Source organism: Myxine glutinosa, chromosome 4 (assembly GCF_964187855.1).
Source record: "Myxine glutinosa chromosome 4, kmMyxGlut1.1, whole genome shotgun sequence".
Taxonomy (NCBI): domain Eukaryota; kingdom Metazoa; phylum Chordata; class Myxini; order Myxiniformes; family Myxinidae; genus Myxine; species Myxine glutinosa.
The window spans coordinates 188,397,494-188,412,718 of NC_136264.1; the positions used below are offsets into that span (position 1 = coordinate 188,397,494).

The 15,225-nt window shown below is 50.1% G+C and overlaps 1 protein-coding gene across 1 annotated transcript in view; it reads left to right on the forward strand.

Annotated features, from left to right (window-relative positions):
- The window catches only part of LOC137418128 (uncharacterized), a 103,528-nt gene that overhangs the window by 36,917 nt on the left and 51,386 nt on the right, over nt 1-15,225 (forward strand). The gene's annotated exons all lie outside the window — the stretch shown is intronic.

Below are 15,225 nucleotides of genomic sequence, written 5' to 3' on the forward strand. Positions count from 1 at the left end.
GGTGCTATACCTGCAACCGTCTGGGTCACCTGGCGCGGCACTGTCGAGCCGCGCGCCGGGATGATCCCCGGCGGTTGAGGTCCTCAACTCCGCCCAGGGGGGAGCGGGTTAGCCGACCCCAGACACCCCCCCGCCAGACCCCGGGAAACTAGAAGGTGTCGGGCACGTAGGGCGGTGTTCGGCAGAAGAGGATGGAGGAGAGCCCTCATTGACGCGACAGGTCATTTATTGTGGCCAAATTGGAACTGGTAGCCTGACAATTAGATGCAAAATTGCCGGCGTGGGGGTAGACGCCGTAGTGGACACAGGAGCTAGCGCCACGATCATCAGCCCTGTGGTCCTTGATTCGAGCGCAGGTGGCTGGGATAAGATCCAGCGCCTGCAAAATTATAGTTTGCAGCTTGCTACCGGGGTAACGGCCTCGATCATAGGGCGTGGTTCTGTGACCCTCAAGTTAGGGTCGGTAAGGAGGGAGATAGATGTTTGGGTGGCGGAGGTGTGCGACCCATGTTTAATAGGGTTGGACCTGTTGACTGCCAGCGGCTGTAAAATCGACTTGTGCCGGGGGATCCTGCAGGTGGGAGTAGAAGAGCTGCCGTTAGGGGGAGTGAGCACGGCCGAGAGAGCGGAGCTGGAGGCTTCCGAGGCCGTGACCATCCCCCCAAGGGCCGAGGCGATAGTGCCGGCCCGGTGGGCAGCTCGCCCAACGTGGCAGGAGTCCTGCGGCCTGGTCGAACCGGTGGCAGCGCAGTCCATACCGGGTTTAATCGTGGGCCGCACCCTTGTAAAAACGGACGGACCGGTAGTGGCCGTCCGAGTAATAAATATGAGTACAGAACCACGCACTATAGTAAGGGGCACGAGGGTAGCTGGCTGCACCCCAGTTGAGGAAGTCGCGACAGTGAGGGGCGAGAACGTCCAGCCGAGCCGACCCCGGGGGGAGCCTTCAATAACAAGTAGGAATTGGCCCGATCCCATTTGCGAGATGGTAAATCGTAGTAGCGTAGAGTTGGGAGGTACCCAGAGGGAGGCCTTACACAAACTGGTTGGGTCCCATTTGGACCTCTTCTCCCTGTCCACCGAGGATATTGGACGTACGGGCCTGGTGAAACATCAGATCCACACCGGTGAGGCCCGGCCTATTCGTCAGGCCGCCCGACGGCTCCCTTGGAGCAAGAGGGCGGAAGCTGACGAGCAGGTTGAAAAAATGCTCGACGCAGGCGTGATCGAGCCCTCGGGAAGTCCTTGGATGTCACCTGTTGTGCTGGTCAAAAAGAAGGATGGGACCACGCGGTTCTGCGTGGACTATCGCCAGCTAAACAACGTGACACTCAAGGACTCATATCCCCTGCCAAGGATTGATGACACCCTCGATGCCGTTGCGGGCTCAAATTGGTTCACAACTTTGGACCTCAAGAGTGGGTATTGGCAGGTGGAGATGGATAGGGCAGGGAAGGAGAAAACGGCATTTTCCACAGGTAAGGGACTGTATCAGTTTACTGTGATGCCGTTTGGTTTGTGTAACGCCCCCGCCACCTTTGAAAGATTGATGGAGCATGTACTAGGCGGCATGCCATGGCAATCATGCCTGGTGTACCTGGATGACGTCCTGGTACATGCCCAAACGTTCCCCCAGGCAGCAGCTAATTTGGACCAGGTGTTCGGGTGCCTCAGACAGGCAGGGTTGAAGCTGAACCCGAGTAAGTGCACTTTGTTTGCAAGAGAGGTGGCCTATCTAGGTCACGTGATCGGCCGCGAGGGGGTAAAAACGGACCCAGACAAAATTAAAGCGGTAGAGGAGTGGCCCGCACCACGTACCATCAAAGAGGTGCGGGGATTTTTGGGACTCTGCTCCTACTACCGGCGCTTTGTGGCGAAATTTGCGGAGTTGGCCCGTCCCCTCCACCGGCTTACGGAGAAGGGGACGCGATTTAATTGGACACGGGAGTGCCACGAGGCCTTCCAAAAATTGAAGGGGTGTCTGACATCCGCACCCCTTCTAGCGTACCCCACTAGCAACGGGACATTTACCCTGGACACGGATGCGAGCCAGGAAGGATTGGGCGCAGTTTTGTCTCAGACACAGGAGGGCGTGGAGAGAGTGATTGGTTACTATAGTCGGGCCTTAAGTAGGCCCGAGCGAAATTATTGCGTCACTCGCAAAGAGTTATTGGCCATGCTGGCTGCCATGAACCATTTTCACCCGTACCTGTACGGGCGGAAATTTTTGGTTAGAACTGACCATTCCTCCTTGCAATGGCTCCTTCGGTTCAAGGAACCGGAGGGCCAAATTGCAAGGTGGTTGGAAAAGTTGCAGCAGTACGATTTTGATGTGGCCCATAGGGCCGGGAAGGCCCATGGTAATGCGGACGCACTCTCTCGGCGTCCTTGTCTGGGGGAAAACTGCAAATTTTGTGCGAGACACGAGGAGAGGGAACAATTGGGCGATTCGGACCCGACCCTCGTTGTCCGGGCAACCCGGGTGAGAGGGCCAATTTTGCCACTAACCGCAGATGAGGAATTCGGAACTTTGGCATGGAGCACGGCCCAGCAGGAGGATCCTGTCCTGGGGCCAGTATTCAATTGGGTCAAATTGGGGCAAAGACCAAAGGGGGAAGAGGTCACCCCCCTCGGGGCACAAACAAAGGCATATTGGGCTCAGTGGCAGACCCTGGAATTGAAGGATAACATCTTGCATCGCAAGTGGGTGGAGGTTCCCTCTGATAGAACTTCCTGGCTGGTGATAGTCCCTGACAAATTCAAGAACGTCATATTGCAACAGGTGCATGGTACCCGCTCCGGCGGCCATTTGGGCAGGACAAAGACAATATCGCGGGTACGCCGGAGGTTTTATTGGGTGATTATGGGGCGCGACATACAGGACTGGTGTCGGAGATGCGACGCCTGTACTGCCAAAAAGGGACCAGCACGGAGGATGAGGGCCCCCCTTCAATTACACCAGGTGGGGGCCCCCCTAGAGCGGGTGGCCATGGATATCCTAGGCCCACTACCCTGCACCCGCCTAGGTAATAAGTACATCCTCGTTGTGATGGACTACTTCACCAAGTGGCCGGAGGCCTACGCCCTCCCCAACCAAGAAGCAGGGGTGGTAGCGCAGGCCTTCGTGGAAGGATTTGTGTGCCGGCATGGGATTCCACAGGAGTTGCACACCGACCAGGGACGAAATTTTGAGAGCAAATTGCTAAAAGATGTGTGCAGTCTCCTGTCAATTCGGAAAACCAGAACAACGCCTTTAAGACCTCAATCTGACGGGATGGTGGAAAGATTCAACCGAACTTTAATCCAACAACTGGCACTGTTCACCGCCACCCGTCAGGATGACTGGGACGAACATCTCCCTTATTTGCTCATGGCCTACCGAACCAGCCAGCACGGGGCCACCGCATGCAGTCCAGCGTTGCTTATGTATGGGCGGGAGTTACGGGCTCCCGCCGACTTGCTATGCGGTCCCGTGCCAGACACAGTGGTTAACCCGCCGAGGGAGGGGTACGCACGTCACCTAGAGGAAGGCATGGAGCTAGTCCATGCCTTCGCCCGCCGCCAACTCCATCTGGCGGGGGAAAAGATGAAGCGCAGCTACGACGACCGGAGCCAGGGGAGTCAATACGCTCCGGGGATGAAGATTTGGTTCTTTAATCCCCGGAGGCTGAAGGGAAGGTGCCCAAAGCTCACCTCCCCCTGGCAAGGCCCGGGAGTCGTCCTGTCGCAAATCTGTGACGTGGTCATTAAGATCAAAATGGGGCCACGAGCCCTCCCTCGGATCGTCCACGCCGACTGGATAAGACCTTACACCGGCGAGCAGGCGCCCCCGTGGATTGCCTCGGCTTTAGATGCCGAGGCGGGACCCAGTACCTCTGAATAAGGGGGGCTTATTAGTGCCAGAGGACTGGGGGATTGAGGAGCGATAGGCCCGGTGGGTAAGGGTGGCATCCCTGCCACCCTTCCCATGTGGGGGCAAAGGAGCAATAGCTTATGGGGTGTATGGCAGTGAAAACTAGCCCGGGTGGGTTAGGTTATATTGATAGGGATCTAGCGAAGATGACATTAGGTGACGTTAAGTTTAGTTAGTGACTGATACCTGTAGTGGGGACGCAGGTAGATTAGTATGGATGATAATGACGAGGGAGCGCAATAGTTTAAAGGGACGACTGGGACGCGCAAGTTTCAGAAGGGAGTAGTTAGATGAGATGATGCTGTGTGAGGATGGAACGGGTGTGATTGAACAGGTGTGCAACTGGACAGGTGTGTGGAGCAGTGTGTGAGTAATGAGTGTTGTGGATCAGCGCGAATGCGCTTGGGGAGAGAAGGGTGCAGGTGGCACCAGGTGTGAGAACACAGGTGTGCAGGTACAGGTGTGTGGAGAGAGTTGGAGTAAGTGGTACGGAGTGGTGTGCATGGTGCGAAGGTGTGGATGGGGGAAGAGTGGACCCCTTTCACGAGTACCCGGGGCGGGTAGTGTAAGTGTTAGGTAGAGGGTATAGGTAAATTGTGGTTGGATATTGGCATTTGTGGTGCGGTTGCAGAATGGTGTTGTGGATGGGTGCATTAGTGTTGTGGAAATGGCTGGGCGTGTAGCCTGTTAGTGTGTGTAGTTGGTTGGGCACTCCACCACTGTGAGGATGTCGGCCAGGTGAGGCCGCAGGTGGGCTCTGGGAGCCGTTAGTGTCAGTGGGGCCCGAGGATCCGGAGGACGGACCCGGGTAGCCCAGTGCCAGAGAGGGCACCGAGTGGGGAGAGCGCCAGTGGGCCTTCCCCAGGTAGTTAGGTTAGGGTAAGGAGCAGGTAAGCTCGGAGGCAACTGCAGTGGTGGAGGTGTGCAGGTGGGTAGACCCGCTGGGAGAGGTACACGCCACAGCCCAGAAATTGTGCGAGGGCACCGGGAGATGAATCGGGGGAGTGAGACCCCAAATTGAAAAGCACCACAAGTTGGTCAATGGGAATTGGTTTTTAGAACCCATAGTGTAAGTTGGCCAATGGATTGGCAGGGAAAGACCCCGGGTAATGTAAAGTTGTTAAAGTCATTTAGGAAATAGTTAGGATTGATGAACCTGTCGCACCATACGCAGCCACTTACCTGTGGTGATGATGATGACTCCACACCTGTGTTTTCTTTGTTCTGTGTGCAGGAACTGAGAATTGCTGTGTGGATTGGTGAGACGCATCACAACGTGGATGAGACATTGGGGTGATTCCATCTCTCCCTCCTTAGGAGGGACTGATGATGAATTGGTGATGGCAAATTTTGATGTTGAGTTGGAGATGGCAAATTTGATTGGTTAGGAGGGAGAGAAGACGAATTTGGTTTATGGGAGGAACGGGGAAGACAGTAGGGACGTTTGTTGATTAGTAAAATAGATGTTTATGGGTAGTGTTGTGTTTTGTGGATACAGTAAGGGGTAAGGGAGGGGCCATGTAGGTTACCTGGTGGGGGGGGGGGGGGGGGGGGAGCGTACGGTAGGAACGTACCTGTCTCACCTGGTTCCCATGTGCCCCTAGTGTGCATTACCTTGTGTTGCGTGCACTTTTGCGCCCTTACCACCTTACTCACTTGTCTGCTTCTTTTGTCTCCCACCTCCGAGGATCTGGCTTTGGGGCAGAGAGAGAGAGGAGAGAGAGGTGCTGGCTTCGCAGTTGTGGGCCTGCACTTTCGCTGCTTGCTGCCTGGATCGATACACCATATGGACCGCAATGTTTGTGGCCACCCACCATGGACCGCAGTTCTTATGCGGCCAAGCACCACCCGTGGATGGACCTATGGGTCAACGTGGCACCTATGCCATACAGGTGAACCACTTATAGTTGGCCCCCTGACGGCCACAATAAAGAAATGGACGCGGTTGGCGCCTTTCTTTATTTTTAAAGAAGCCAGAAGGCCAAGTGCACCACACGAAGGCAAGACCAGCGGCAGACCATCGGCCGGCTGCGACACCACACCGTGATTTATAGACACTTTATTGGTGCACCGATTGGTGCTTGGGGTGGTGCTTTTGGTGTTTGGAAGGGGTGCTCTGCACATTATTAAAGGCCGTAAGGCCACAGAGCACTCGTGGGTTGGTGTATCGATGCTGGCATGCGTGCTCTCTCTATGCATAACATCTGCATGTGTTCCTCCAAAAACAGGTCCTGGATCGTAGTGTAAATATCAGCGTAGTCTTGTGTAAATAATGCTCCCTACCGGCTGTATGTTTAGTTTGCGAATTCTTTCCGCAATTCGGTTATCCTGTGGGTGTGTTTCTGTGAGGAGAAGGGTGCAACGTCGCAGGGGGACATATTTACTCATTTGTGAATATCTGTAAAACTGTCGCACTCAGGGTAGAGTTAATAGTAGAGGGAACTACATCTGAGTGCCACACTAAAATAGGTAAAAATTTATCGGGTCGGGACGCCCCGAGGGTAGAGAAGGGTGCAATGTTGCGGATATGGCATTTGGCCTCCATATCCGCTTGTAAATATTCCCCTATTTCCCCAACACTCCCCAAATATCCCCAATCCCCCATTCCCTAGTCCCATTGCCTGTAAATAACACTCTGTAGAACCGACCTTCCCCTTTTTCCCCCATTAAATGTCGTGCCCAGGTCCACCGCATCTCACGTAGACAACTTTCGGACATCTTGCTAGTTATTCTTAGTCTATGTCAGTTAAGGACTCGTTTCCATTAATTCTGACTCTTCGTTGCACCAGAATGTGATTATATGGCACCAGTAGTGAGTTTAGGACCTTCCCATACCTCCTCCCATCTTCTTCCCCAAACAACAACTACAACAACTACAACAACGGCGCGCGCGGGGAGTGTGCGTCCTCACTCTGGCTCGGTTAGCCGCCATTACCCATGTGCGCCGACGGGGTTACCACGAAGGGGCTGCCTGTCGGCCCCTCGTCAAGGGCGGAGCCGGTAACCCCCCGCACCCAATGAGAAGCAATGGGCCGATTCCATCTGGGGCGGAGCTAACGAGCCGAGGGCGTGTCACTCCCCGCCGGAGATACGCAGCGACTTACCGGATGTGAAGTCAGATGCGCCTGAACCACGGAGAGCAAAGGACGCCACCCCCAGCGCGACGATACCTCCCCGCATCTTTGGACCAGACCGGGTCGATTCTGTCCTTGAGCCAAGAGTGCACCTTGAGCCATCGACTGCCCGCTTTCCTTGCCATCAATCCCCGTGTGAGTCAGTTTTGTCCTGTTTATCTGTGGTCTGTCGGGAATAAGATAAGTGTGTCTAAGTGCCTATCTTTCTATGCTGTCCCTCTCATTCCTGTAATCTAACCTTCCGCCATATTATAACCTCCTCCGGAGGTCTTGAGAACCGTATCCCTGGTGTCGTGTCATTTTAATCCCAGCCGTTGTGTCCTTTTCCTTCATTGATCTAGCGTAGCGCGACTCGGCAACGTTCGAGTATAATCGGGTAACTTGTGCGGACACGGCGGCCATTCCGCTCGGCCCACCATAACATCAAAGTCGTGTCTGTAACAATATACTGTTTTGGTTTTGGTTGAAATATTGTAAAATAATATACTGTTGTGGTTTTGGAGACCCCATGGACTCACATACAACACATAAGGGATCCTGAGTATAGTCATCTCCATAACAATTCTGTTCAGCTAAAATATCCCTCCCCCTAGTATCAGTGGAACGGAGAGGATGTGTTGTGAATATACTTAGAACCAAGAACCAAGATTTTGGTGAAAAAGTGATTTTTCACCATTGAGTGATAGGGCCAAAAACAATATATAGTATGATATTTCAAAAAGTTGTGGACGACTTATGACAAAACTTGGTGGATGAGTTGGGTAGGTGACAATAACAAGCGGACTAGATTTTGGTTCAGGTCCGAATCCAGATCCGGCCTATCAGTGGATACAAAATATAAACTGTTCAGCCTGGCGGAGGTTTCCGCTCTACTGAGTGCCGTTCTAGTTATGAGACTATTTTTAACAAAAATTTGAGCAAGTTTCTGGGGCATCTCATTTCGACTCAGCCAAGCCTTTAGTAATTATTCATGAGAATGTGTAGTTCTTACATTTTCAGAACCTTATCATCATCAAAAATAATATTTGAATGTGCTTGTGAAACTTCACTGAATGTGATTCTCATAATTATTTTTTTCCTTCGTAAAACCAACATTTTCTCCATCTGTAATTTTAGTGGGAGGATGTCAGACTGGGAAGTTCTAATTCATGGTGAAGTTCAGGTATCAGTACAAGTACCTGCTGTTATTCATAATTTCTATTAATGATTTGGACTTTTTTGCACGAGACACCAAACCTGGTGCTAAGGTAGATGTCAAAGAGTGTAGGTGATCAGATTCAAAGCTGGGATCGTTTCATAGCTTGGGCAGCAATATGGCAGATACAATTCAACCTGAGGATATGTAGGGTGTTTGTCTTGGGCAGGAATTTCTAGAAATAGTGACGACATAATGAAGGGGCACCTTGTGAGCATGTTACACTAGGGAGACATCGATTGAGTCACCACTGTGTTTGAGTTGGGCCAGAGATGCCATTGTTGGGTTTGACTGCAGAGCAAGCAGATTGATCGAAGCTCTGAAGAGTGGATGAGTAAGATTGGAACTTGTATTTCAGAAAGGGTGCAATTAAGAGAGATCATAGAAATATTTAAGAGAAGGAAGGGCAATGATGAAATGGATGTAGGAAAACTTTTTTCTACCTGGATGGGCTGTGACAGGACCAGGTGAAATAGCTTGAGGGTAAATAAGACACATGGGTATTTCACATAATTATTAATGTATTCCTGGTATTCCTGGGAGGTAGCAGCGGCAATTGGGACTGGGGATGGTTTAAAATGGAATCGGATATTTACAGAGAAGCAATGGGGATGGAGGGACATAGTCAAAATAATCCATGACCATTCCATACAGGTTGTGCTAAGTATCTGCAGATATTGATCCTTTGAGTTGTCAGTGTTGTGAAGCATCTGTGTTCATGAAACCCCCAAATCAGTACCCAAAAACCCCTCATTCCCATATGTTGTGATTGTTGATGCTCCTGTTTGTGATATACCTCTTCACAACTGCCCTCCCACTGTTTATATCCCTCCTTCCCTCTTTTGAGTGGATGTTGGGTTGGATTGGGTTTGTGGTGTGGGTTGGTGTCATGGAGGGTGAGTGTATTCATGGATTTGGTTATTGGGTTGGTGTTGGTGTTGGTGTTGGGGTGTGTGTGTGTGTGCCATGAGATAACGATATTGACCTTCTCCTGTATCAAACCTTCCCAGTATCTCTTTGCGTGTGATTTTCTCTTTGGGTCGATAACATGTGTCATATCTAATGCTCATGTATGATATTGGTCCCATCGCTGTTGATGTCCATTGCCTTATTAAATAAATCCTCAGATCTGTCTTATTTCCTACGTTCTACTGCAATGGTTTTTAAAATCTTCGTCACACAAAAAGGTTAAAATAAAATATTAATTTCTCAAGAGTACTACAAAATGAACTCTAAAGCATCCCAAAATGCGAAGCCTGTGTATCCACTGATAGGCCGGACCTGGATTCAGACCTGAACCAAAATCCAATCTGCTTGTTCTTGTCACCCAATCAACTCATCCACCAAGTTTTGTAATAACTCGTCCATAACTTTTGAGATATCATGATTTACCAGGTGTTTCAAAAAGAGTGATACAACTTTAAACGTTTATTTACAAAGAAACAGAAGCCTCAGGAACGTGAACCAAACATTATGACATGGTATTTTCTATCACTGATTGCTATTGCAGTAAATCACTGCTAGTTAGTGAGAGGCCAAAGTCTGAAATTGCAATGAGAGGCCAAGGTCATGCGCTTTTTGAGCATGCGCAAGATTAGAGGTCACGTCTTTTCGAAGCTGTCCATGCACTCACGCTTTCGAAGTTAAGTAATTTTTCACAATTGTGTTTTTGTCGAAACTGTATCTATCTTTCGGTGTGTGTACCTATAGTGTGTCTTTAGTAAGATTCTCGGTGTTAATTTTTCATACATGTATACAAAATCGTCGGTTAATTCGGTCCGCTTATTTTGAGGCCTAGTAGGCTACCGTGTCCGACCTTGAGACTTTGTTTTTCTCTCAGTGGTCTGTCGATTGCGCTGCAATTACTTTCGTTCTCTGTTTTTGTCCTAGTCTTTCACCCCATACTTCCTTGTTTAAAATCTCAACTCAAAAAAAAAAAAAAAAAAAAAAATTCCCTTCTCTGTTCTTATTTGCTTATTCGTTGTTCTTATTTGTTCGTTCGTTCTTTGATCACGTGTTTCACCCCCATTTCCATTTTCCATTTCCCCAGATAGTTTTCACTGCTCAATTAAAAAATGTTGAAACTTTCCCCTGAAGAACTGTATTCTGTCGTACATTATAACACCTTTTTCTTCTTCTTCTATTAAGTGGATGCTTTCGACTTGCTCACCAAATCTATTCATTCCAAAAAAAAATTCCATCTCTTACAGTTCATCTTTTCTACATTCCCGAAACTCTCCTGCACTCCACCCCTCCTTCAGCGTTCCCAAACGTATTTTTGACTCGAAGGTCACAAGAAACTCATTTTGCAATAAATGTTCGTTTCCCATTAATCGTACACTTTTCAAAATCCAATCACACCCCTCCCCTCCAAATCTTCCCCATCACCCCTTCCCTCCAAAACTTCCCCATCACCCCTCCCCTCCAAAACTTCCACATCACCCCTCCCCTCCAAATCTACCCCCTTGCCCCTCCCCTCCAAATCTTCCCCATCACCCATCTCTTTCAAATATTCCCCCTTGCCCCTCCCCTCCAAATCTTCCCCATCACCCTTCCCTTTCAAATCTTCCCCCTTGCCCCTCCCCTCCAAATCTTCCCCATCACCCCTCCCCTCCAAAACTTCCCCATCAACCCTCCCCTCCAAATCTACCCCCTTGCCCCTCCCCTCCAAATCTTCCCCATCACCCATCCCTTTCAAATCTCCCCCTTTGCCCCTTCCCTCCTAAACTCCCCCCACTCCCCTCCCCTCCGAGACTCTCCCTCGCTCCTCCCCTCCAAGACTCCCCTCTCACCCCTCCACCTCAAAGCGTCCTCCCCGCTTCTTCCCCCTTCCAACTTTCACCTTCATCTCCCCCAACCTTCTGCCTCGCTCTTCCCCCTTCTCAAATAACACCTCACTGTGCCTCACCCAATCACCATCAAACCTTTTGTCCGCCCCATTCTTCCCTTTCTCCAAGCTATTCTGAAATTTCTGACACACCTTCAACAGCTCTCCCGACCACTTCCCCCTCTTCCACATCTTACCCTACCCCTCGCCCCCCTGTTCTGTATCCGATGCTCCCCCTTCCTCTTCATTAACGGTATGGACCTCAAACATCCGGGGCCTTCGCTCAAACTTGACTGATCTCTCCATACAGGTTGCTTCTGACAAATCAGACGTGATCTACTTAACAGAAACGTTCCTCCTTCATGATGTCTCTGATTCCTTGGTATCTCTCCCAGGTTACTCCCTCCTCCGGTATGATAGACCTGAGCCTCGTCCTGGAGGTGGGGTTGCTATCATTATAAAAAAAACTCTCTTCCTCACTCGCCCTGCACTGCCCTCTCTCCACCTCACCCCCAGGAATACCTTTGGCTATGGCTTCCCCTTCGCTCCCACCTTTTGTTCATATGTGAGTTGTACCATCCACAAAACAGTGATGACTCCATCTAAATCTCGCTGTCTGATAATATGGACCAACTTCTATCGACCCATCCCAACTCTCTCTTCCTCATATGTGGTGATTTCAATTGTCACCATGCCAGTTGGCCGGGTGTGGGTACCTCTCTCACCAGCCATGGCTCTTCAGCAAAGGACTTCTGCGACTCACTGGGACTGACACAATCCGTCAATTTTCCGACCCGGATCTCAGTCAACGGAGCATCTTCTCTTCTGGACTTGTTTTGACTAACTTCCCTGAAAATGTCAGCTGCTCTTCATCTGCTCCAATCGGCTCATCTGATCATGTGCTTGTTAAAGTGGACATCTCTCTGACCATTCTCAGAGAGCCTTCTCAGCGTCGATGAGTCTGGCATTTCACTCAGGCCAACTGGCACGGTCTTCAAGCAGCCATCAATCATCTGGACTGGTCTCCCATCTCTACCGCCTCTGACATCAACTCATCCTGGGAATTCTTCCAAAGTAAATTGCTCTCTCTCATGCACAGATTTATCCCATCTCGTCTTCAGTTGTCATACCCTTCCTCCCGTCCATGGTACACGGAATCTTGTGGTGAGGCTGTTGCCCAGAAACAACTTGCTTTCGTCTCCTGGAAAGCAAATCCAACGGAAGGAAATCTCATTTCCTTTCACAAAGCCCGAAAGTGTGTGTCCACCCTCAGGAGAGCCAGGAAACAATATCTCTCCGTTCTCAAGACCGAACCCTCTGATCTGTCTCCCTCTTCCAAATCCTGGTGGCGTCTGGTCAAATCTGTTTCTGGTGTTTGTTCCCCCTCCATCCCCTCCCTCACCTCAAAAGGCTACACGGCTGACTCCGCACATGAAAAGCTGAATGCCTCAACTTTAAATCTTGTGTTTGCCTCTAAATCTTGTGTCCCAAACCCATCCCTCTCTGTACCCACCGTACCCAGTCATACCCAGCTGCTCCTGGACTCTGTGTCCTTTCCTCCTGACAAGGTGGAAAAGTTTCTGTCAACCCTCGACTCTGATTGTGCAACTGGACCTGACGGCATCAGCCCACGGGTCCTAAAATCCTGTTCTTCCGCTCTTTCACTCTCTCTCTCTGTTCTCTTCACCCTCTCTTTTGCTCAATGTCATCTGCCATCTGCTTGGAAATCAGCCAACATCACTGCTTTGCACAAAAAGGTGCAAAAACAGATCCTAGCAACTACAGACCAATCAGCCTTCTCCCAATTTTCAGCAAAGTCATGGAATCCATCATTGCTTCGGATATGAAATCTTTCCTCTTCTCCAATGGCTTGATCTCTGATCATCAATTTGGTTTCAGACCTGGTCACTCTACTCTGGACATGCTGCTTCTGTTTTCTCAACAATGGATGGAGGTCCTCAATGCCAAACAGGAAATTAGAGCTGTCTCCCTTGACATATCATGTGCCTTCGATACGGTCTGGCACCCCGCTCTGCTCACCAAACTCTCCTCCTTTGGTATCCATGGAAACCTCCACGCATGGCTGGCGGACTTCCTCTCTAGACATAGTCAACGTGTGGCCCTGAATGGGTTTCTCTCATCTCCTCTCCCTGTTCAGGCTGGAGTTCCCCAAGGCAGTGTTCTGGGCCCTGTGCTTTTTCTGGTCTTCATCAATGATCTCTCTGACTCTCTTGAAAATCCTCTCTCTTTCTTTGCTGATGACTCTACTCTCTGTTGCTCCATTCTTCATCCCTCAGATCGGCAGTTTGCAGCCTCCTCACTCTCTGCAGACCTGGACAAAATCACAGACTGGGCAAACAAGTTGAACATGTCTTTCAATCCTGACAAATCTCACACTCATACGATGTCTCTCCGAAAAGACCGACTGGACAACCCTCCCATCCACTTTCTGAATAATCCTCTCCAAGAAGTTCTGTCACTCAAGCTTTTGGGTCTCACTATCTGCCATGATCTTTCCTGGGAAAACCACATTTCAAATCTAGCCTCCAAAGCCAGTCGCCGACTGGGCATCCTCCGTCGTGCAAAGTCCTTCCTTGGCACACCTGAGCTCCTCACCACATACAAGGCTTTCATCCGCAGCTCAATGGAATACTGCTCTCCACTCTGGGCTGGTGCTCCTGCCTCACACCGAGCTCGTCTTCACGCTGTTGAAACCAAAGCGTTCAGAATCATTGGAATCTCCCGCGATGAAGCTAACTCCAAGGGCCTTTCACTCACTCACCGCAGGCAGGTTGGTGCTCTTTCCGTCTTCTACCGACTCCTCTTTGGCCTTGCCCCCCCCCCCCCAGCTCTCTCTGGGCTCTGTCCCCCAAATATTCCTTCAGGTCGCACAAGATCTGCCTGCAACCCTCTTATGGTTAAACTGCCAAAATCAAGACTCTCTGCTCACCTTCACTCCTTTATTCCTCTTTTCTCCTGCCTCTGGAACAAACTCCCTCACTCTCTTCAATCCCACTCCACCCTCCAGGTCTTTAAAACAGCTGTTCACCACCATCTCTTATCTTCCCCAATCCAAAACCTTGATCTTTTCTACCTCCGCTAATTTCATCCCAAATGCACTTTTTTGAAATACCAACTTCTGTCCTGGAAGTCCTTGGTGTCCTTGTGTTTTATACTTCTCCCACGCCCCCCCCGCCCCCCTGCTCAAACGCCTCCTCCCCACCAAGCCCTCTCCCTCCCACACATCTCCCTGCTCTCAAATGTTGTGTTTGTGTGCTTCCCCTTCTCTCCACATCTTGTCTTCCGCTCCCTATTTTTATATATTTTGTTTGTCTGTTTGATTTGTTTGTGAGATAAATGTTAGCTCTTTCACGAGCCTCGATTCTGTACACAAAAAAAAAAAATATTAATAATAATTGGCATTTACGCAAAATCCTTTTAATTGACGTTCTCGATGTGTCCCTCCGTGGTTCAGACAGGCATTAATCCTGACTCCAAAGTTCTGTCCAACTTTCCTGTAGGTTTCATGTGGCACTGCCTGGAGGTAGTCTGACACCTCCTGCTTCAGATCATCCAGTGTGGCAGGGCGGTTGACATAGACAGAGCGGTACCCAGTACAGGGCAACGATGCAGTTTCTGAAGAGCTGCTGCAGGAAAGTGATGGTGTCAGCAGCTATATGCAGGGGGTGGTGAGGGGTATGCACCATCCTGCATAAACCAGGTCAGGCTGAGCTGGTTTGGGGTGACCTTTTGGGCTAGATCATTATGGAACTTCTGGAGCACGGGCCGGTAGCACTCACCGTTGATCGTCACCGTCCTGCTGTTGTCATTCTCAAACCAGTAAGGCCCTAGCATTCCCCGTCTGGCATTGAAGGCGCAGAAGCATGTGACCTTAGGCCATTTCAGGTACCTTTCGGTGATCTCCTCAAGGTGGTTCTGCTCCCCAGAAAAATCTTGTTGTGGTTTTTGATTTAGTCTCACTTTTGTCTCACACAGAGCCACCACTTTTGTCTTCTGCTCCACTGTCAAGGGCATAGTTGAGCTACGGAGCTAGAAATACCAGGGAACAAATACCACGATAATAACACGAAACTCTAAAAAGGAAAACGGTATAGGTCAAAAAACAAAGAAATGGCAAGAAGTCAAAGTTGTATCA